Source organism: Peromyscus eremicus, unplaced genomic scaffold, assembly GCF_949786415.1.
Source record: "Peromyscus eremicus unplaced genomic scaffold, PerEre_H2_v1 PerEre#2#unplaced_291, whole genome shotgun sequence".
Taxonomy (NCBI): domain Eukaryota; kingdom Metazoa; phylum Chordata; class Mammalia; order Rodentia; family Cricetidae; genus Peromyscus; species Peromyscus eremicus.
Window position 1 is genome coordinate 28,549 of NW_026734527.1, and position 22,222 is coordinate 50,770.

General features: G+C 37.9%; 2 pseudogenes; both read right to left on the minus strand.

Moving 5' to 3' along the window:
- Positions 1-1,146: 1,146 nt before the first annotated feature.
- Positions 1,147-2,157, minus strand: LOC131901753 (vomeronasal type-1 receptor 4-like; annotated as a pseudogene).
- Positions 2,158-18,267: 16,110 nt separating this feature from the next.
- LOC131901758 (vomeronasal type-1 receptor 4-like) lies at positions 18,268-19,218 on the minus strand (annotated as a pseudogene).
- Positions 19,219-22,222: the final 3,004 nt, after the last annotated feature.

The window sequence follows — 22,222 nt, forward strand, 5'->3', positions numbered from 1 at the left end:
ATAACTAACTTACTGCTACTTTGCCTAATATTACTGTTTTGGATCTTCTTTCTAGGTGTCATAATAAAGTTAAACGTATCTACTTACATATAAATATTTAAAACTTATAGAATAGGACCTGCATACAAAGAAGAGGATTTGATTTTTCTTTCTTTCTGAGTTCGTGGTACGTGTTTTAATGATATTCATTATAAGTCCATCAACTTTCCTACACTTTTTGTGATTTCTTCTATCACTGTAGTTGAACAATAGTCCATTTTATGTGTGAAAATAAATCTGATATAGATTTATCTGTTTATGGATATCAAGCTGGGCTCCCTTTACTTGATATAATAAAGACAGCAGCAATAAAAATGGATTTGGATATATCTCTGCGTAAGTATATAGGGTTCTCTGGTTATAGGCCCAAGAGTCAAATAGCTGTGTCAAATAGTAGTCCTTTTTTAGTTTTCTTAGAAGCCTCCAAACTGATTTCCACAGTTTCACTACAAATTGGCTTCCAAACTATTGAATAATATAGCACTGCAGTGATTCCAAACTAAATATTAAGAAAGAAAATTTACAGACTAATCTCCCTGATGAACACAGATGAAAAAATCTAAAACATGTTGGCATATAAAATTCAAGATAACATTAAAAACATCATTCATTTCCATTGATTATATTTTTTCACTAAGTGGTAAGGTAAGATGCCCTTTCTCAGACTTTGTTGAGGACTGTTCCTACAAGCTTTGCAAACCAACCTGATTGTCTCTAGTGCAGCTGAATGCAGGATACTTGAGAAGTTAAAGCTGAAAAACTTTTCTGGTACTGGTGCAGCCTAGAGCTGTTGTGAATGGACCAGCCATGGTTTGGTTTCAGTTTTCTTTGCCATTAGACTGTAGGACCCATAAGCTGTTTGTGAAAATCTAAACACTCAGGGTGCCCTAGAGAATGAGAGTGGGAAGAAAGTCACCTTTATTGAGAGAGTTTTGCTAGATCCCTTGTACATGAGCAGGACAAAGGGAAGTCTAGCAAGGATAAGTCGAAAAGTGAGATAGTCCTCTTATAATGAGATAAACTCATGTAGGCTTCTAATTAAACCAGCTGACAAAACTCCCAATTTATCATTTTGGTCAACTGTTAAAGGACAAGACACCAACTCCTTCACTTTCTGTACTGACATTGTGAGGGAGAAGGTAGAGTAAACACCTGGATACAACCAAAAAAAACAAAATCATTTACATACTTAAAATAAGAATTAGAGAGTTTATTCCTTATCCAGACCAAACTGAGTCTAGAAAACACAGAGTAACGATTTATAAGAACAAATGGTGCAAAACAGGGAAAACCCAGAGAAGTGAGGTAGTTAATGTTCACCAGCCATGAATTGTGATTATACAAAAGAGCAACACAGCCTTGTAAGATGGAGGAGAGAGTATAAAAAGCCAGAAAGGTAGACACCAGGGCCAGAATGTTCTGGGTGGCTTTGGACTCAAAGCAGATTCTACTGGAACCACGAGTGCTACGGATGTGATGAATCTTCTGTTTGTGTCTGTACAGAATGACAATCATGGAGCCACTAGACCAGGCCATGAGCAAAGAAAAGAAGATTTCAGGGCACACCACCAGTGCTGAATAGAGTAAGTCATTGATTTCATCTCTCCCTGCAGTGGAACAGTATCCAAAATCTCGTTTTCTTGTTATATTTTTACTATTCCTTTCAAAAAGTGCGTACACAAAGAAAATGACATTTATCAACATGTATAAAACCCAGAGGAGGGCAATGGAGCAGCCAATGTACTTTGATGCTTTGACTTTTAGATCCTTACAGCAGCATTACTTGTGACTGATGGTGATGACTTGGAAGACACTCAAGAGGCAGGTGGTGGCAATGGACACACTCCTGCCAACTCTTTGAATGTACAAAATTAATCTACATGCAGAATTGCTTAAAAAGTGCTTCAACCCAAAAGCTGCCATTGTGTTTGGCACTCCTCTAGAGAGAATGATCAAAGAGTTGGCTCCCGTTAGGTGCATGTGAATCAAATCTGTGGGCTTTAATTTTTTTTCTCCATAGTGAGCTCGATAGTAGTAAAGAAGAGAGAAATTTCCCAGAATTCCAGCCATAGTTTGTGACAAGAAAATGATTTTGATGGTCATATTCCAGAAGTCCATTCTGTGATTGGATATGATTTTCTTTAGACAAAGGCCAAATCCATTTCCCTAGTCAAAATGAATGAAAAGTATTAGGACTCCAAAGATATACAGAGAGAAAAAATCAGAATGTTCCTTATAGCTCAGGAGTAACATCTCAGCCTAGACCACATAACTAGAATTTCTCAAAGTTAATGCCAGGAAAAATTATTACTTACAATGCATACTATTATAAGATGTCTAAAGGCTTCATCACATACATGTGTATGTGGGATATGCCTTCATAATCATTGAATAGACAGCATTATGGGTAAGGATATTTGGCCTGTGAGAAGCAATGGAAAGTGAGAGCCAATAATATCAAGCAAAATATAAGACAATAAAAATATACTGATATTTTCTAGACTTGGTATAGAAGAAGAAAATTTTAATAGCCATAACCAAACTCAAAAACATCAGTTCTTAAAACATATATTATCTAAAACTAAAGGATGATTAATAAAAAATTTATCGTATCATTCAGAATATATCTACAGCTATACAAAAAAATTGTTAAGAGCATAAAATGTATTCATGAGTCACTTGTCTTGATCAAGGCCTCTGGTTTCTTGTACACCACCATTATTGGATTCTCACTGGAACTTCTCTGGGATACTGAATTGCTGCCTTGAGTCTTAGATCATGGGAGTATTGTTTCATAGGACCAGTCTCTTCAAAGCTACAGCATGTCCTAAATGGGGTAGGTGCTAGGGTGCCCAAACCCATTGCACAATTTGGGCCTGGTTGGTAACTGAGAGGGTCATTCTGGATCACTATGGCCACCCACCTCAGGAGGGACAGAGTTAAATCCCTTATGTCCATGCCTTCAGCATCACTTCATCCTTGCCTCTGATGAGGGGTGGGGACACCTCTCTGGAGTGCAGGGGCCAACTGTGACATAGTTTAAGATATACAATATTTACTATGATACAAATGAAACTCAGCATCCCTGGAAGCTTTTGAAAGTTCTACATACCTGAAGTTGTGCTTACTGAGAGTCCAGGAACATTTCTATGGAATTGATGCCAGTGCATCTACCTTGTCAAATCTAGGAAGATGAAAAAAGTACATGTATTGAAGGTATAGTGTGATCACAGTGGTCACATCCTTTGATATCCTGTATTCTACATGAAAATATTCAGTTTTTAAAATTTTGTACAGTTAACTGTATAATAGAAAATACAATTTTTGTGAGTTAAATATAATTTATGTATATGTGGAAAACAGCAATGACAATTTATGATTCACTGCTATACTCTAAGTTTGACATCTTCTTTGATGTTTAAAACTGTATAATATAGACAGTAACATTATTTCCATTGCCAAGAACTGAACATAGAATCACAAAGAGCATGTGCCTCTTTCAGGACTAAAAATGCTTTAGACAAAGTCAATATTGGGACTAGACCATGGCTAGTTTGGCACAAGCAAGGCCATCTCAGTCAATGCTAACAAAGCCTTGTTGGATGGTCTCAAACCTGTTCCAGAATTCTGTGCAGTTTGTGTTCCTCATGTGGTTGATTTTTTTCACTATATTGGTATTCTGTTGTATATTTTGGCTTTAATATGTTTTCATTTGAGGGGAATAGAGGTTGCTCAGTGGTAAGGAAACTGTGCTGTCACTGTAAGGTTTCTGTGTTTGGGTCCCTGCACCTACATGGTGCCTTACAAGTGCCTGTAACTCCAATTCCATGGGGTTCCCTCATGCTCTACTAGCCTCTGCAGGCACTGCATACCCAAAGAGCTCAGTTACATGCAGGCAAAAACATACATGCACACAAAATAAAGATAGACATATAAATCTTTTCAGGCATAACTTTTCACTTTGACGTAAATGTTTATCTCATAGGACATGTCAAGTTCCAGTGCTTCTGAGCTTTGAGTAAAGTGCAGTGTTCTCAGTACAGTCTGACCTGACAGGAAACTGTCCTAAGTCCAGTTTGATGTCAGAAGCACAAGATAGACATGTTGTTTATGATGTTACAAGACAGATGAATTTTTGTCATTACACAGGTAAAGGCTTTAGTGGGTAATATAGAGGAATTACTATCACTATTAGTCTGTACAAAATATGACAAGAAATACTAATATGTAATTAACAAATAATAGCATGAGAAGAACATTAAGTTCCTAAACACTTCTTTTAAATGTGAGCATGCACTTGCTGAATTTTTTTGTAATTTTTCATGGCTGGGTATTACTATATAGCTATGGCTGTCCTCAGACTCACTATGTAAATCCTGTTGGGTTCAAATTCACAGAGATATGCCTTCCTCTGCCTCCCAAGCCCTGGGATGAAAGGTTTTCACCACATGTCTGGCTTATTTGCTTATTCTTATATTGATGAATCTATTGCAATAAAATTTATAGTGCATTCAAAGAGAGGAGTGGCATGTGAGATAATAAAGTACAATCTGAATAATGTGAAACCTTAAATATTGGACAGTGAGATATAGCATACTAAATGTTAGTGCCAATTTAGTTGACAGAACCCTGGAACATCACACACAAGGCTCTGTCTTCCTTTAGCATGAAAAAACAGTGAGTGAAGACATGCCATCGGATTGTGATTAAAAATAGAGTATGATGAAACCAGGGGCAATAACTCAAGATAAACATTGTACTGGCTGCTTTCGTCTGATATTCATAATGGACCTTCTCTTCCATTTTCCTTTTTCAAATTCAAGAGGTAGAGTCTTCAAATCAGTCATTTTAACAATGGCCGTTCAATACAGATTCAGTTATTGCTTCTATAACCAGATCATAAATTTAGTGCCACATATAAACTTTTTACTTCACAATCTTAGTCATATCCTGCACTTCCCAGGGATGTGTGCTTCTTATCTTTCCATTCTAAAGTTTACATGAAACCAAGGTAATTCAGGTAAAATAATAATACTGAAAAGAGATTCTACACATCATGTTAGCTGAGGTGAATTATTGTAGCAGGAGTCTTAAAAGCTCTTATTAATAAAATCAAACCTGAGCCAGGTATTGGGGTGAACTGGAAGATCAGAGAACCAGAACAAGCCACATCTACCTCACCTCGCCAGATCCTCAGCTGGTCTTGTCTCCTCAGACTAGAAACCACTGAGTCCTCATCCAGAATGGGTCTCAGCTGAATTGTTGCTCAAAAGCCTGAACGCTTAACCAGCCAAAAGCTTCTAGTCTCTGGTCCTCATGCCTTATATACCTTTCTGCTTTCTACGACCACTCCCTGGGATTAAAGGCTTGCTTTCTGGGATTAAAGGCGTGATGAGTCACCAGGCTTGGCTGTATCCTTGAACACATGGATTTCTGCATCTGGAATGCTAGGATTAAAGGCGTGTGCTATCACTGCCTATCTTAAGTATCTGGTGGCTTTTCTGTTCTCTGACCCCAGGTAAATTTATTAGGGTACACAATATTTTGGGGAACACAGTACCACCACAAATTATCACATTGTCTTATTACCACAAACTTTCAGCACATTCACAGATGGGCTGCATTATCCTGGTTTTACCCAAAGTCACCCATGGTTGGGGACTTATATTACATTAAGAAAAAAATAGAGACATGGTTAGGAATGCTTGATCTTTCTAATTCATCTTTTACTATGCAATTATTCTTATGCCTTCTTTGTCTATTCCATGGATCTGTTTCTATCTCCAGCCCCTTACCGGATAGGAACACTTACTCAGGCCTTCCTTCTTTGCTGACTCTGCCACTCAGACTGAAATACAAGGCACTCACCTAGCTTCTTGTCTCTGCAGGATGGTGGGTTCATTGGCAGATCTAGTCTCATTAATAAGCATCATTGTGGGAGAGTTATAACAAGGCAGATGTAGAGGCCTATGACTTTGTGACCTTACCTCCCTCCAGAACTGCAATTTTCATTTCAACTGCGTTGGCAATGACAGTGACAGATCTCGCTTTGGGAATCTAGATCATTTATGAAAAAGTTCTGGTTGTTAATTAGCAAAGGCCCTTTAGAGATCCTAGTGATTTTATCCAAAGTGATAAAGTGTTTTGAAGAGGCACTGAGTTTTCATGATCCCTGAAGGCTGACCAGGGCACCTGGGGAAGGTGCAAGAAACTTTGAGTTCAGATTCATGAGAAAGTTAGAGTCTCTGTGTCTCTATGGATTCCACACTTCACTGACTTCTTCCAACACAAACCAACACAGTTAACTTTTAGAATATTTATATCACTTATGACTTAGAACATTTGAGTGTTTTGTACATGTATATGTTGTTAGTCAAGTCCACAAATGACTATCTCCTTCCAGTTCCTTTTTTATCCACACGACACAATTCCTTTCAATTTTCATGTGCTCCTTAACACAAGGGAAAAGACTCAAAAATTAAAAATCACCAAGTCTACTTAGTGACAGTACTATGTGTCTAGTAGAGTGGCATCTATGGAATCATGAGTAGTCCCTAATAATTAGAAATCTGACGCATCCTCTCTCAGAAACCATCTGTGACCATTAGCTCTTCAGCTAAGAGTGAGATTTCCTGAACATCTCCACTCTACTGGGATATTTATAGATTAATTTGTACAGGTTTTGTGCATAGGGTCCTAACAAGTAAATTAACAAGTGTAAGATCTTTGTTCTATCTGGACAAAACCAGTTTCCTCATAATCTTCTATCACCAGAAAGGCTTTAACCTGCTTTCTGCCTCTTCTTTCATAATGATCCTTAACTCTTTTAGGAAGAGGTTTTGTATAGATGTCCTATTTTTAGCTGGACACTTCAGCATACCTTATTCTCAGTACCTTGCACAATGTGGGTCTCTGTGTCACTCTGTACAGACTGTAAAAAGAAGCTTCTCTAATGAGGGTTGAGAAATATACTGATTGATCATCATAAAGAAAAGTTTAGTGACCAGTATTACTATGTCCTTTAAGCTAAATAAGTCTTAGGTTCTTCCCACATGCTGAGCCAGGCTGGCTCTATCTTAATTTTGGTGGCCATCTTGTTGCAATGTCAAAATACATCAAAATACATATATTTCTCTTTACTGTAAAATACAACTCTCTAGTTTCTGGAATTTGACTTGTTCCGCACTCTGACTTTATTTTGACCTCCATCCTTTCCCAAACATCAAGATGTTCTGCCAATTAATTTTAAACTTATCTGCTCATATATTTTTGCATTCAAGGTTCCTATGTTGCCATATTCCACAGGCAACCCTAAGATTATGATTTTCCCATATAAAAGGAGTCTAGAAATTTGTATTGTGGCTGTTCTCCCAAGCCCCACATTATGGGACACAGCTGCTGGACCAGCTTTGCTGTGCACACAAGAAAAACTTGCTTAATTGGATCAAAATTATGGCTGGGCATTTGCTGGTGCTTGCTTTTAATCCCAGAACTTAGCAGACAGAGTCAGGTAGATGCCTTTGAGTTTGAAGCCAGCCTTGTCTTCAGAGGGAGTCCCAGGACAGCCAAGGCTACAGAGAGAAACCCTGCCATGAAAAAACCTAACCAATAAAAGCAACAACATTCACAAAATTCAGGCAAATATCATTATACTGATGGTCTTTGTATTTATACAGTGGTTTTACCACTGGGTCTATGCACCCCCTAGCCACATATTCTCGTCCCTGTTAATACCTTAATACATGGGTTCCATCGTGGGAAGTGAACCTTGAGTTCTTCATGAAATTGTTAGTTACTTCCATGATGTTCAGCTTATTGCACCAGGTTTGTTGTTGTTAGGATTACCCTGGTAGATTCAATTGTGTTTTCGTGGCACTGTATTAGTATTTCTGAAATGTGCCCCCAATTCTAGTAGTTTCTCCCATTTTTCTCCCTTCCTCCCCACAACTTGATCACTACTGATCCCAACGCTACCCGCTGCCAGTAAATATGTGAAATCTATTCTATTTTCCCTTTACAGGGAGATCCTTGTGTCCTCATTAATTTCACTGTTACTTAGCATCTATGGGTCTGTGGATGGTAGCCTGATTATTTTTTACGTTACAACTAATATCCACTTATAAGTGAGTAAATACCATGTTATTCTGTCTGGGTCTTGATTGCCTCATCAGGATGATTTTTTTTTCAAGATCAATTTTGTTTTCAGATTGCCTGCAAATTTCACAATGTCACTTATTTTTCTTTTTATTAAGAGATTTTTGTATTCATTTTACATATCAACCACGGATTCTCTATTCTCTCTCTTCCCACTCTCCAGCCTTTCCCTTCCAAACCACCCCCATTCCCACCTCCTCCAAGGTAAGGTCTCCCATGGGGAGTCAGCAGAGCCTGGTACATCCAGTTGAGGCAGGTCCAATCCCCTCCTCCCTGCACCAAGGCTGAGCAAAGTGTCTCAGTACTGGCACTAGGTTCCAGAAAGCTGGTTCATGCACTAAGGACAGGTCCCAGTCTCACTTCCTGGGGGCCCCCTAAACAATTCAAGCTAAACAGCTGTCTCACTTATCCAGAGGGCCTAGTCCAGTTCCATGGGGGCTCCTCAGCTATTGGTTCACAGTTCATGTGTTTCCACTAGTTTGGCTAGTTGTCTCTGTACTTTTTCCAATCATGGTCTCCATATCTCTTGCTCATATGATCCATCTCCTCTCTCATCGACTAGACTCCTGGAGCTCTGCCTGGTTCTTGGTCATGGATCTCTGCATCTGCTTCCATCAGTCATGAATGAGGCTTCTATCATGACAGTTAGGGTGTTTGGCCATCCAATCACCAGGGTAGGTCAGCTCAGGTACCATCTCAACCATTGCCGGTAGTCTATAATGGAGTCAGCTTTGTGAATTTCTGGAGACCTCTCTAGCACTCTGATTCTTCCTATTCCCATGGTGTCTTCATTTATCATGGTATCTCTTTCCTTGTTCTCCCACTCTGTTCTTGATCCAGCTAGAACCTCCTGCTCTCCTAAGCTCTCTCCCCACGACCCTTGCCCTCCATTACCTCCCCTCACCCTGAGTTTGCTTATGTAGATCTCATCCATTTCTCTCTCGCTGGGCAATCCCTGTGTCTTTCCTAGAGAACTCTTTACTAGCTAGCCTCCCTAGAGCTGTGAATTGCAGTCTGATTATCCTTTTCTTTACATCTACTATCTATTTATGAGTGAGTTCATACCATGTTTGTCTTTCTGAGTCTGGGTTACCTCACTCAGGATGATTTTTCTAGTTCCATCCATTTGCCTGCAAACCTCATGATGTCATTGTTTTTCTCTGCTGAGTAGTAATACATTGTGTATATGTACCATAGTTTCTTTATCCATTCTTCAGTTGAAGGATATCGGGGTTGTTTCCAGGTTCTGGCTGTTACAAACAATGCTGCTATGAACATAGCTGAGCATGTGTCTTTGAGATATGATTGAGCATTCCTTGGGTATATGCCCAAGAGTGGTATAGCTGGGAAGATTGACTCCCAGTTTTCTGAGAAACTGCCATACAGATTTCCACAGTGGCTGTACAAGTGTACATTCCTGTCAACAGTAGAAGAGTGTTCCCCTTGCTCCACATCCTCTGCAACATAAGTTATCTTCAGTATTTGTGATATTAGCCATTCTGATGGGTGTGAAATGGTATCTTAGAATCATTTTGATTTGCATTTCCCTGATGACTAAGGATGTTGAGCAGTTCCTTAAATGTCTTTCAGCCATTTGAGTTTCTTCTGTTGAGAATTCTCTGTTTAGCTCTATAGCTCATTTTTTAATTGGACTGTTAGGTATTTTGATGTATTGTTTCTTGAGTTCTTTATATATTCTGGATAACAGTCCTCTGTCAGATGTGGGGTTGGTGAAGATCTTTTCTCATTCTGTAGGCTGTTGTTTGTCTTATTGTCCATGCCCTTTGCCCTGCAAAAACTTCTCAGTTTCAAGAGGTCCCATTTATTAATTGTTGCTCTCAATGTCTGTGCTACTGGTGTTATATTTAGGAAGTGATCTCTGGTGCCGGTGCCTTCAAGACTACTTCCTACTTTCTCTTTAATCAGGTTAAGAGTAACTGGATTTATGTTGAGATCTTTGATCCACTTGGACAGAAGTTCTGTGCAGAGTGACAGATATGGATCTATTTACATTCTTCTTCATGTTGACAACCAGTTATGCCAGCACCATTTGTTGAAGATGCTTTCTTTTTTCCATTGTAGAGTTTTGGCTTCTTTGTCAAAAGTTAAGTGTTCATACATGTGTGGATTAATGTCAGGGTCTTTAGTTGGCTTCCATTGGTCAACATGTGGGTTTTATGCCAGTACCAAGCTGTTTTTATTACTGTAGCTCTATAGTAGAGCTTGAAGTCAGGAATCGTGATGCTTCCAGAGATTATTTTATTGTACAGGATTCTTTTGGCTATCCTGGGTTCTTTGTTTTTCCATATGAAGTTGAGTATTTATCTTTCCAGGTTTGTGAAGAATTGTGTTGGGATTTTGATGGGGATTGCATTGAATATGTAGATTGCTTTTGGTAAGATTAACATTTTTACTATATTAGTTCTGCCTATCCATGAGCATGGGAGATCTTTCAATTTTCTGATATATTCTTCAATTTCTTTCTTCAGGGACTTAGAGTTCTTGCCATACAGGTCCTTTGCTTGCTTAGTTAGAGTTACTCCAAGGTATTTTATATTATTTGTGGCTATTGTAAAGGGTGATGTTTCTCTGATTTCTTTTTCAGTTCATTTGTCATTTGTATATAGGAGGGCTATTGATTTTTTTGAGTTAATCTTGTATACTGCCACATTACTGAAGGTGTTTATCAGCTGTAAGAGTGATGTCACTGTTTTTAACAGCAGAGTAATACTCCATTCTGTAAATGTACAACATTTTCTTTATCCCTTCTTTACTTAGGTGACATCTAGGTTTTTCTAGCTTCTGACTATGATGAGTGAAGCTGTTGTGAACATTGTTGAGCAAGTGTCCTTGTGATAGGATGGAATATCTTTGGGTATATGCCAAGGAGTGTTATGGTCTTGAGGTAGAAAGTTTCCCAATTTTCTAAAAAACCAACATATTTATTTCAATAGTGGCTATACAAGCTTGACCTCCCACCAGCAGTGGAGGATTGTTACCTTGCTCTACATCCTCACTAGCATAAGATGTCACTTGTGGGATTGATCTTAGCCATTCTGATAGGTAAAAGATAGAGTTTATGAGTCATTTTGAATTGCATTTCACTGCTTGTAAAGGATGTTGAACATTTCTTTAAGTGTTGCTCATCCATTTCAGATTCTTCTGTTGAGAATTCTGTTTAGATCAGCACCCCATTTTTAAATAAATTATTAGTTTGTTGATGTTTACTTTCTTGATTTCTTTATATATTTGTGGTATTAGTGCTTTGTTAGATGTGGAGTCTTTAATGTTGAGGTATGTTTTTGTAAGCAGCAGAAGGATGGATTCTGTTTGCTCATCCATTCTGTTTGCCTATGTCTTTTTAATGAGGAATTAGTCCACTCACATTGAGTGATATTAATGAACAATAATTGTTAATTCTTGTTATTTTGTTACTGTTGTTGTTGTTGTTGGTGGTGGTGGTGGTGGTTTTTTTTTTGTGTGTGTGTGTGTGTGTGTGATTGTGCATGTCTGTGTGTGTATTTACATTTTGTGTATTTCGTAGGTGTGAGATTATCACTTCCTGTGTTTTTTTGGTCTACTTAAATTTCTTTTGTTGTTTTCCTTCTAGTAACCTCTATAGGGATGGATTGGTGAGTATATATCATTTAATTTTACTTTGTCATCAAATATCTCATTTTTCCATCTATATTCAATGAAAATTTTGCTGGGTGTAGTAGTGTGGGCCTGTATCCATGTTCTTTTAGAGTCTCTAGGACATCTGTCCAAGCCCATCTGGCTTTTAGAGTCTCCATTGAGAAATTGGGTGTAATTCTAACAAGTCTGTCTTTATATGTTTCTTGCCCTCTTTCCCTTGAAGCTTCTAATATGTGCCCTTATTCTACATGTTCAGTGTTTTCATCATTATGTGGTGTGGGAAATTACTTTTCTGATCAAATATATGAGGTATTCTGTAAGCTTCTTGTAGTGTTACAGGCCTGTTTTTCCTTAGGTTAAGAATCTTTCTTCTGTGATTTTGTTAACTATATTTTTCTGGATTTTTGACGAGGGATTCTTCTTGTTCTGTTTCTATTATGCTTAGGTTTGGCCATCTCTTCATTTGCCATATTTCTTGGAAGTTTTGTGATAGGAATTGTTTAGATTTAATATTTGCTTTGACTAATGAATCTATTTTAGCTATCATGTCTTCAACATCTGAGATTTTCTCCTCCATTTCTTGTGTTCTGTTGATGATATTTGTGTCTATAGTTCCTGTTCACTTACCCAGATTTTCTATTTCCAGAAATCCCTCAGTTTTTATTTTCTTCATTGCTTCTATTTTGATTTTTATGTCTTGAAAAGTTTCCTTGGCCTGGTTGTATTTTTTCTTTAATTTCTTGGTTTTATTTAAGGGACGTATTGATTTCCTCCAATTCTTTGTTTGTGTTTTCCTGGATTTCTTTAAGGGATCTTTTCATTTCCTCTTTAAGAATCTCTATCATCTTCATAAAATTGTTTTTAAGGTAGTTTTCTTGTGCTTCAGATGCATTGGGATATTCATGTGTTGCTACAGTAGGATAGCTGGATTCTGGTGGTGAATTATTACACAGATGTTGTCAATTGTATTCTTTTAGTGGCATTTATGCATCTGGATTTGGGTTGATTTTAGGTCTAGGTGCTGATTTCTGAGTTTGTCTTTGATGGGTGGGTGTTTGTTTCTTTGTTTCTGTTATCTCTTTGGTCTTCTGTTCTTTGTGGCCTTGGTTTCTCACAGCCAGTGAGATTGCTCTGATCAGGAGCAATTTTCCCTGATCATAGGTCACACTGCCCCCACAAGTTGGGGGCTGTCCTGTCTAGCTTAGCCTTTGGTTCAGCATGGAGTCTCTGTTCTTCTGAGTGCTGTGGCTTCAGCAATAGCTGAGCAATGGAAGTTGCAGGAGTTGTAGGCAGAGGTCTGGCCACTGGAAAGTTGTTGAGATGAGAGAGGGGAGACCTTGAAGGGAGATTTAGGTAGCTGAATCTAGTGAGTGGTCACTTCATCTGGCATGTGGGTCAGTCATCTATTTTCAGAATTGTATGGCCTGTACATGAATAGAGGAAATTCAGAAAAGTTTGTCATGCCAGAGTTGGGGACAAGTCCCTGCTTCTGGGCCAGTAATGGGGTTGGAGGGAGTTGGTGGTGGAATAAGTCTTAGGGAGCCAAACCTAGGTATTAGGGCAGCTCAGCTGGCAAGTATGACAGTCACCAGTTCTTCTGATCACTGGTGTGGTCTGCAACTGAGAAGCAGAAGTCCACTGAGGTAAACAAGTTAATTTTATAATGATGGGATGAAAATCTGGGGAAAATTTTTTTAAAAATATGGTCCTTATTGTAAAACAGAGCTCGTGGCTTACCGGCATCTTCACATGCTGTCTGTCATGGCGGCAGCTGGCAGTTTCTCTGACTCAGCCTTCCATTTCCCAGAATTCTTCTCCTCCTTGTCCTGCCTATACTTCCTTCTGCCTGACTATTGGCCAATCAGTGTTTTATTTACTAACCAATAAGAGCAACACATTTGCCATACAGAACATCCCACAGCACTTCCCCTTTTCTTTTTTCTTTTTTTTTTTTCAAAAAAGAAGGTTTTAACCTTAACAAAGTAAAATTACATATAATTTGGGGATTTGGGCGTAGCTTCTCTTACTACTTCCTGCTGGAGGGGGGTGCTGTATCTTATGGGGATACAAAGAAAATTTTAGGATTATGGAATAGTTCATGAGGCTATATTGTCTGAGCCAGTTGTCTTCAAACCATTCTGGATGTTGGATCATCTGTGCCATGGTGTCATCGGAGACCTTTCAGGGGGTCTTGGCTGGTCAAACCTGATGTATCTTAATCTGGAACAAATCCATAGCCTCTTGCTTTCTGTGGAAACAAAAGCAGAGACTCTTTTCCAAAGCAACATATCCTTATATCAAAATTTTGAAGTCAAGGTACCTTTAAAATTTACATTTTGGCATAACTCAACAGCTTTTACAATCAAATGTTTTTCTGCAGTTAAAAATCCCAAAGAAAACACAATCCAGTTCTCTGTGTAATATTCATCTTCATGTGGCTTATTTTTATATTAATTTTACTGTCTCTTTAAAGACTTTATTTTTTAAAACTATGTATTTGTTTATATAACTGTATATATCACCTTTTTTGTCTCTGTCAAGCCTACATATATTTTACACACATTGTAAACTATTACATCTGAATCTGTCTTATTGTGAATCTATTGCTTTAAACTGCAGCATTTGTAAGACTGAAATGGTGCTATAGCTACTAGCTCCACCCACCTCAGCTTCCCAACATGGCAGTGGTACATTTCCGGCCAGCTCTGGGAGCTATTGTGGGTCTATGCTTTCATCCAAGCAGCATGTAGCCCAGAAACCTCTTTTTTTTGTTTTGTACTAGCAAAGGCTAAATCCACTATGCAGCTTAATGTGCCACTTGCAGAGGCCTTATTCCCACCTTATGGCAGGTCGAGCACGCACTTTAGGAACCTACCAGTAGCACAAATCAGCAGCTACCGCTCATTTGAGAGAGACAATTAGGAAGCTGTTTTTAGCTCCATTTTAGAATCTTTTCTCAAGTTTTAGGTGGAAACTCTTGCCAACACGTTGGGCACCATTTGTAGCTAGTTTTCCTGCCTGGCCCACAGTCAGGACAAATCTTTCTCACCCGTCAGTCCCACAGCCGCTCAGACTCAACCAAGTAAACACATAGACTTATATTGCTTACAAACTGTATGGCAGTGGCAGGCTTCTTGCTAACTGTTCTTATAGCTTAAATTAATCCATTTCTATACATCTATACCTTGCCACATGGCTCATGGCTTACCGGCATCTTCACATGCTGTCTGTCATGGTGGCGGCTGGCAGTGTCTCTGACTCAGCCTTCCATTTCCCAGAATTCTTCTCCTTGTCCCGCCTATACTTCCTCCTGCCTGACTACTGTCCAATCAGTGTTTTATTTACTAACCAATCAGAGCAACACATTTGCCATACAGATCATCCCACAGCACCAGACTAAATGTATTTTGGCACAGACATGCTCTCTTAAGGATTCTACCACCAATTGGTGCATGGTAAATTGGAATAACCATTATCCATATGAGCTAGGTTAAAGAGGATTGGCAAAGCTTCCCTTTGGATTCTGAGAGTTTGTGAATAAATGCCTGTATGTGAGAAAATTGACAAGTAGATTTCCTCAGCTCAGATATTAACAGCCTGACTGCTCACATACACACACCTTTATGGAGAAAAGTCACATTTTGCCATGGGTTGTACTTAGTTAATATGATGAGGTTCGAGGCTGCAGTGGTAGCTGGACAAGAGAACACCACTCTATCTAAAATTCATTGTATGTGTGTCTGTGAGTCTGTCCTTTCTTCATTCCTTTACTCACTTAGCCAGGGTTCTAGGACACAAGCTTCATGAGACCTGACAAAGGGCTCAGAGCACAAGCTAGCTCCTCAGCAGGCTTCAAATAAGAGCAAAATAAAACACCTGGCATGTTGTTCTTTCAGGTATTTTGTCCCCAGCTTTAGAAAAGTAACTTGTGCAGACATAATATACCAACATTACTGAGAAGTATAAAGCATTATTTAATAAGCTAACAACATAATCTGTTTAAGGTGTTATACTTCTATATAATTTAATCAATAATTTGTAGAAAGCAACTTAAAGAGCAGAGACAAATTATCAATAATGATCAACAGATAAGAGCATACCCAATATATAGTTTAAAATTGTGAATCCTGTTCCTTTAGCTTACCTACCATGAAAATCAAACATTTATTATACAATCAAAAGAGAAGAACATCCTCTATACACTGAATGATTAATATCTCTAGAAACTCAAATTGCATTGACTTAGCATTCCATGTCCTGACCCAAACCATTCTTCACCAGAAGTTGAGCCCATTTAAACTTCCTCTTTCTCACATGAAGGGAATACTCATAATGAGTTATTCCCATCATAAGGGGAAAACAGAAAATATTTCCCAGGAAAGGATCTTTAATATTGAGTAATTCCAACTCTGAGGGAAAAATAAAAAACATTTAAACCAAAGTTAAGCAACCAGACAATAGAAGTCTATACTCTGGGCTTGCTGTTCAGGCTGCTGCAGTGAGCCCACCTATAAATTCTTTGTAATTCAGATGCCAGCATTCTGTGCTCCCAGGTAGAAAGAGCTCAGAATTTTAGCTATCCTGAAATTTTTATATAGGAAAGAGCCTTTTCTTCCTCTATTACAACTGGGAAGAGGCTTTTTTCTTTCCTTCTTTTTCTTTTACAGGGCCTATAATCTTAAAGCCTAGTTTTAATATTTTTACCCTTTTTCCAGAAAAATCCTTTTTTCTTGATTAAAATTTTCTCCTTTTTCTATTTGGAAATTTACTTTTATTTCCTTTTCTTCTCTCTTCCCTATTGGGGGAATTCTTTTTTTTAATTTTTTCCTTTCCCTTTTATCTATTGAGAAAGGTCTTTTTCTTGACTTATTTCCTATTTCAGGAACCATTGTAATTCTATTTTAAAAATTGTGCAGTTATCACTTTTTATTTTGACAAACATTAGCAACTGTACATTTTGTTGCTCCTGAGATGGGGAGTTTAAATTCCCTATGACCCTGCCAATCCTAGAGTCTTCTTACCCTGAGAATGCACCCTCCAGTTCTTAAGACGGCCAGCTCCTCTGTCCTTCTTCAGATTCTTTGTCCTTCTTCAAGCCCCACATTGAGTGCCAAATGTCACTGTGTGTTGTTACATGGGTGTGTGGGTCCACGTAAAAGACTCAGAGGAATCTTAAGGATGAATCTAGCCTTTCATGGCTGTAAGGGGGTCTAGCCTCAAAGAACTGAGGCATTTCTTCCCTTTGCCTCAGGCATTTCTATTTCTATCCATTACAGTTTAGCCAGATAATTTTCCTATGCTCAAAATAAACTTAAAAGGAGCTCCCAATAATACAATGCCAAGTGCAAATTCCTCAATTTCTCAGGTACCATGGTTTTCCAAATTTCCTGAACAGAGTTTTACATAGACCTTTGTATCCTTGGGAGACTCTGAGACAAGATTCTCATAAAGGATAAGAGAAACAAAAGATTTCTGCTAAACAAAAGATGGACTAGGGCTAGGTGCTACTCTCTGGAGCCAGGCCAGGTGCAGCTCAGCAGGAATGCAACTACATTTCTTATTATATCTTATTGTGTTAAGTTTTTTTTTTTTAGTTATCTCTCTGAAGCCTCATTTTTCTAATGAGAAACCAAAAGGGAATAGATTTATATGGGAGAGGGTGTGGGTGTAACTAAGAAGAGTAAGGTGAGAGGAAACTGTAATTAGGTAATATAGTATGAGAAAAAATCTATATGTAATAAAGATAAAAAGGAAAGAACGCTATCTAACAAAATTAAAGATTATCTCATAAGCATCATTCATTTTTAATTGGTTTTGGTACAAAGTGAAAGATAGTAGTCACAGTTTTTGTTCTATGTGGCTCAAGAAGATGCTCATCTTCACAGACTTTGTTGAGGAGTGTAGCTATAAGGTTAAGAACAGCCAAACAGTTTTTTTTTGTTTGTTTGTTTGTTTTCTGGTGCAGCTGAAATCAACGTGTCTGGGAAATGATCACTGAAGAAGATTTCTGGTCCTGGAGCATGCTAGAGCAGCTGTCATGGGACAAGGTCCACCAGGACCACAATATATGGCCCACCATGGTTTCAGTATGCCTTGCAGTTAGAGTGCAGTATATACAAGTGTCTGTACAGAAGCAAACAGGCAGTCAAGATTCCATGAGAGAAAGAGAGCCACAAGAAACTTAGCTCTATTGGCAACAACTTACTGGCTTCTTTGTGCATCATCTGGGCAAAGGAAAAACTCTACTATCTGAAAGATTACAGTGTGGTAAACACAGTATCATCAGCTCATGTAGGCTTCTAATTCAACCATCTGACAAAATTCCCGTACTCATTTTTAGCAGTCTTAGTAAGACTAGATGCTAAAACCTTAACTTTCTTTGTTGAATTCATAAGGTAATAATTGAGAAAAATGTGGAAGATAAGAAAAACTTATATTTTACATTGTTATGATAAAATTATGAGAACATTTTTTTCTTAACCATACAAAACTGAATATGGACAAAACCGAGTAATGTCTCATAAAAACAAAGGGTCCAAAACATGGAAAACAAAGAGAAGTGAGGCGAGAAATGTACACCAGCCACCAACTGGGATTATACAATAGAGCAATGCAGCCTCGCAAGATGGTGGAGAGAGTATAAAAAGCCAGAAATGTAGACACCAGGACCAGGATGTTCTGTGTTGCTCTGGACTCAGGGGAGTTTCTACTAGAACCATGACAGCTACGGATATTTTGAACCCTCTGCTTGTGTCTGTAGAGAATGACAATCATTGAGGCACTGGACCAGGTGATGAGCACAGCAAAAAATAATTCAGGGCACATCACCAATGTTGTGTAGAGTGAGTTAATGATTTCATCATGTCCTGTAGTAGAGCAATATCCAAAATCTCAATTTCTTGTCATGTTTTTGCTATTCATTTTGATAAATGTGTACATAAGAAAAATGAAACGTATCACCATGTAGAATACCCAAAGTAGGGAAATGGAGCAGTCAATGTACTTTGAAGCTTTGACTTTGTTATCATTCCAACAGGATTTCCTAGAACTGATGGTCATGGCCTGGAAGACACTCAAGAGGCAGGTGGTGCCAATGGACACACTTCGAGCAAATCCTTGAATGTACAGTAGGAGCTGACATCCAAAATCATTCAAGAACGGCTTTAATCCCCAAACTACCATTGTTTGGGGTACTCCTGCAGAGAGAATAACCAAGGCATTGGATGCCATTAGATGCATGAGAATCAAATCTGTGGGCTTTAATGTGTGTTCTCTGTAGTAAGAGTCTAGATAGTAGAACATAAGAGAGAGATTTCCCAGAATTCCCAGGATTGTTTGTGATAAGAAAATGATTCTGATAGCCAGATTCCAGATATTCATTTTGTGATTCAGTACAATATCCTTAAGAATATGGCCACACTATTTCTCAGCTCAAATGAATAATGGCAAATGATTATAGCCAGAGGTGAAGGAAGATGCCATTAATCCATGGAGCTACATAGAGGTCAAAATTGAGGTTCCTTTAAATTCATAAGTTCAAGGCCAGCATAGAACACACAAAAATACCTTATTCCCAAAATTTTAACATGAGTAGTTACTTTCCATGTTTGTTACTTTGAAATGTCTCAGTTCTTCAGAATGCAAGTGTTGATGGAAGAATAGACATCAACTTTCCTAGAAAATGCAACAATCGGGATGATGGGATGTTGGTCCATTTGAAAAAGGAATGTTACAAGGAGTGAAAACAAACAAAGTAAATCTTTCAGAATATACTCATATTTGCTAATCATGTTGTAAAAGAAATCAACTTTAAGAACAGACACACACCAGCTGGCTGTACTGTGCAGCCCCAGGTAGATCACTCTTGTCCCTCACACTTATCACACACGAGGGCACAGTCAGCTGTCAATCAAGAGCAGGGGTATAATTGGCATTGTAGTCTATTCTAGAAGAATTTTATACTATTCTGAAGAAGTTTATACAGAATGGGGAGATGAGCTGAGACCTTAGGAACTACTAAATATAGGCTCTACTTTCCTGTGCACTTTCATGTAGAACACCCTAGGAAATGGCTGCAGAAGACATAGAAAATACTCTGTTAACTGATGCAATACAGGCCAGGAGAAGCGGATACCACTGTCATGAATATGACTTCACAGCTTCTAATTTTTAAGAAATGTGTGTTAACGTGGGAGTGAATGTGGATTGCATCCCGGAAACTTGAAAGGGGCCCATAAGAGTATGTCAAAGTGTAATCAGGACGGTAAAACAACACATGTGTTTTGAAAGTGAAGGAAAGAATTGTGTACACTGGACTTTAAAAGCTGGGATGACAGAAGATAAATGGGGGAAGCAAAGGGGTTGGATCTATCAAAATAGTAAGTATGAAAATACCTTAAGGAAACTTGCTGCTTTGTAACCTAGCAAAACATAAAAAATAAAAAATAAATCCAAACAAAATAAAAATATAATCAATGTAAAGAAGAAAATGTTGACAGTACCAAATTTGGGGACTTTTATAGAGAAACCAGGAATCTCAGGCCTTGCAAATGTCTGTGAATGCTAGTATAAACAGTGATGTAAGGGACACATTTGCTTAAGTGGGACAAACATAGCTTTACCCACCAATAATCACACTTTAAATTTTTTCCAACATTCTATTCTGTATGTAACTATTTTGAGAAGATGCAATGTGTAGAATTATAATTTAATCTGTGTTATAGAAGGTAAATAATTTTTATAAGTTATAGTTGCATCTCTTTAATTTTTGAAATAAAAGTATCATTGCATCATTGTGCTTTTCTTCCCTCCAACTACTACCCAGTACCTACATAAACCCAAACTCTTAAATTCTTGGCCAGTGGCCTCTTTTTCTTTAATTTTTGTTACATGTAAATGTATGTATGTCTATGTTTTTGTATATATATATATATATATATATATATATATATATATATATATATATATATATATACACACACACACACACACACACACACACACACCAGATATTTATATAGATATATATAAAATCAGCTCATTCTATCTAATGTTACTTGTACATACATGATTTCAATGTTTACAATTTGGTGCTAGATAAAAATGTAGGGCCTATTTTCTTGTACTCAAAGCAATTCCTTCATTACTTGTAGCTCTAATCACTAAAGGAAAAAAAAACTTCTCAATGCAATAGTTCACTACAAAGAAAATACAGCTAATCCAAAGGTAAAAAACAGAAAAAGCATTAGTGATCAAAAACAGACAACAACTAATGGTGTTGTTGTGTTGTGCCAAGTCCCAGTGATACACCCACAATACAACTCCTGCATCCAAGACTCAAGGAACATTGAGATAGCAGAGGCAGAAAGATTTTTAAGAGCCATAGAAAGATGTATCTGTTGTGAGATTGCATCTTCTAAAATGTTGGGAAAGCTATGCCTATGACATCTCAAGATGACTGCATAAAAAATCTCAATAATGACATGAACACACATGCTCACATGGAAGGGGAAAGTAACACAAGGCTCCAATCATCCCACTTTAAAGAATAATCACATAAATTTTTACATCATCCAGTAACAATCATGGAAACTTTTACCTGCAGATTACCTAGAAATGCCCAATAGCAGCCCATGATCAATTAACTTATGAGCACAAAATATAATTCTACAGGTCAATTTCAACCTTGGGAGATCCCCTATCATCTCAGAAAATCAGGAGAATCAGGTAATTTAGGTTGAGATGAGGCATTCAGGAGAAGGCAAATGAGGATATATTGTATCTTTTGTGAAAAAAAAAGTAGAGGACTGTTATAGGCACAGCAAAAAGAATAAGCACATTCCAGACTTTTCTGGAGGCAATTGCGACTATGGAGAGGATGGAAGTACAGAACCAAGAGTGATGAAAGAAGTTGTCTCTACTCCAACTCATGTGATTCACAGGGATTAGGAAAGAAATTGAAAATAAAAAAAAAAACTTCTGGAAATTGATCACTAAAGAGAAGAAAGATTGCAAGAAAACCAAAGAGTCATCTTTGAACAAAATAAAACATAATCCTGAGTGCAAGCAAATGCAAGTAGGTCAACACACTAAAAGTCAAAACGACAGGGCTGAACACAGTATTCTAAGATTAGGCCGTCCCAAACACTTCCACTAACAACAATGGACCACTGCCATTTTACAAACTAGCACAGGGCCACTTGTCATTTCTCAAAATCTGAGTCCTCTCATAAAGGATTCCATAATAAGTAGTAATAAAAAATCTGTCTCAAAAATGGTCTTATTGTAGTAAATAGGAGTAACTGATACAAAATGCAACCCACACTGGTTGTTTTCCTACTATTTGGCCTTCTGAGGAGTTACTCTCAAGTGTTTTTCTAGATATCAAAATTTT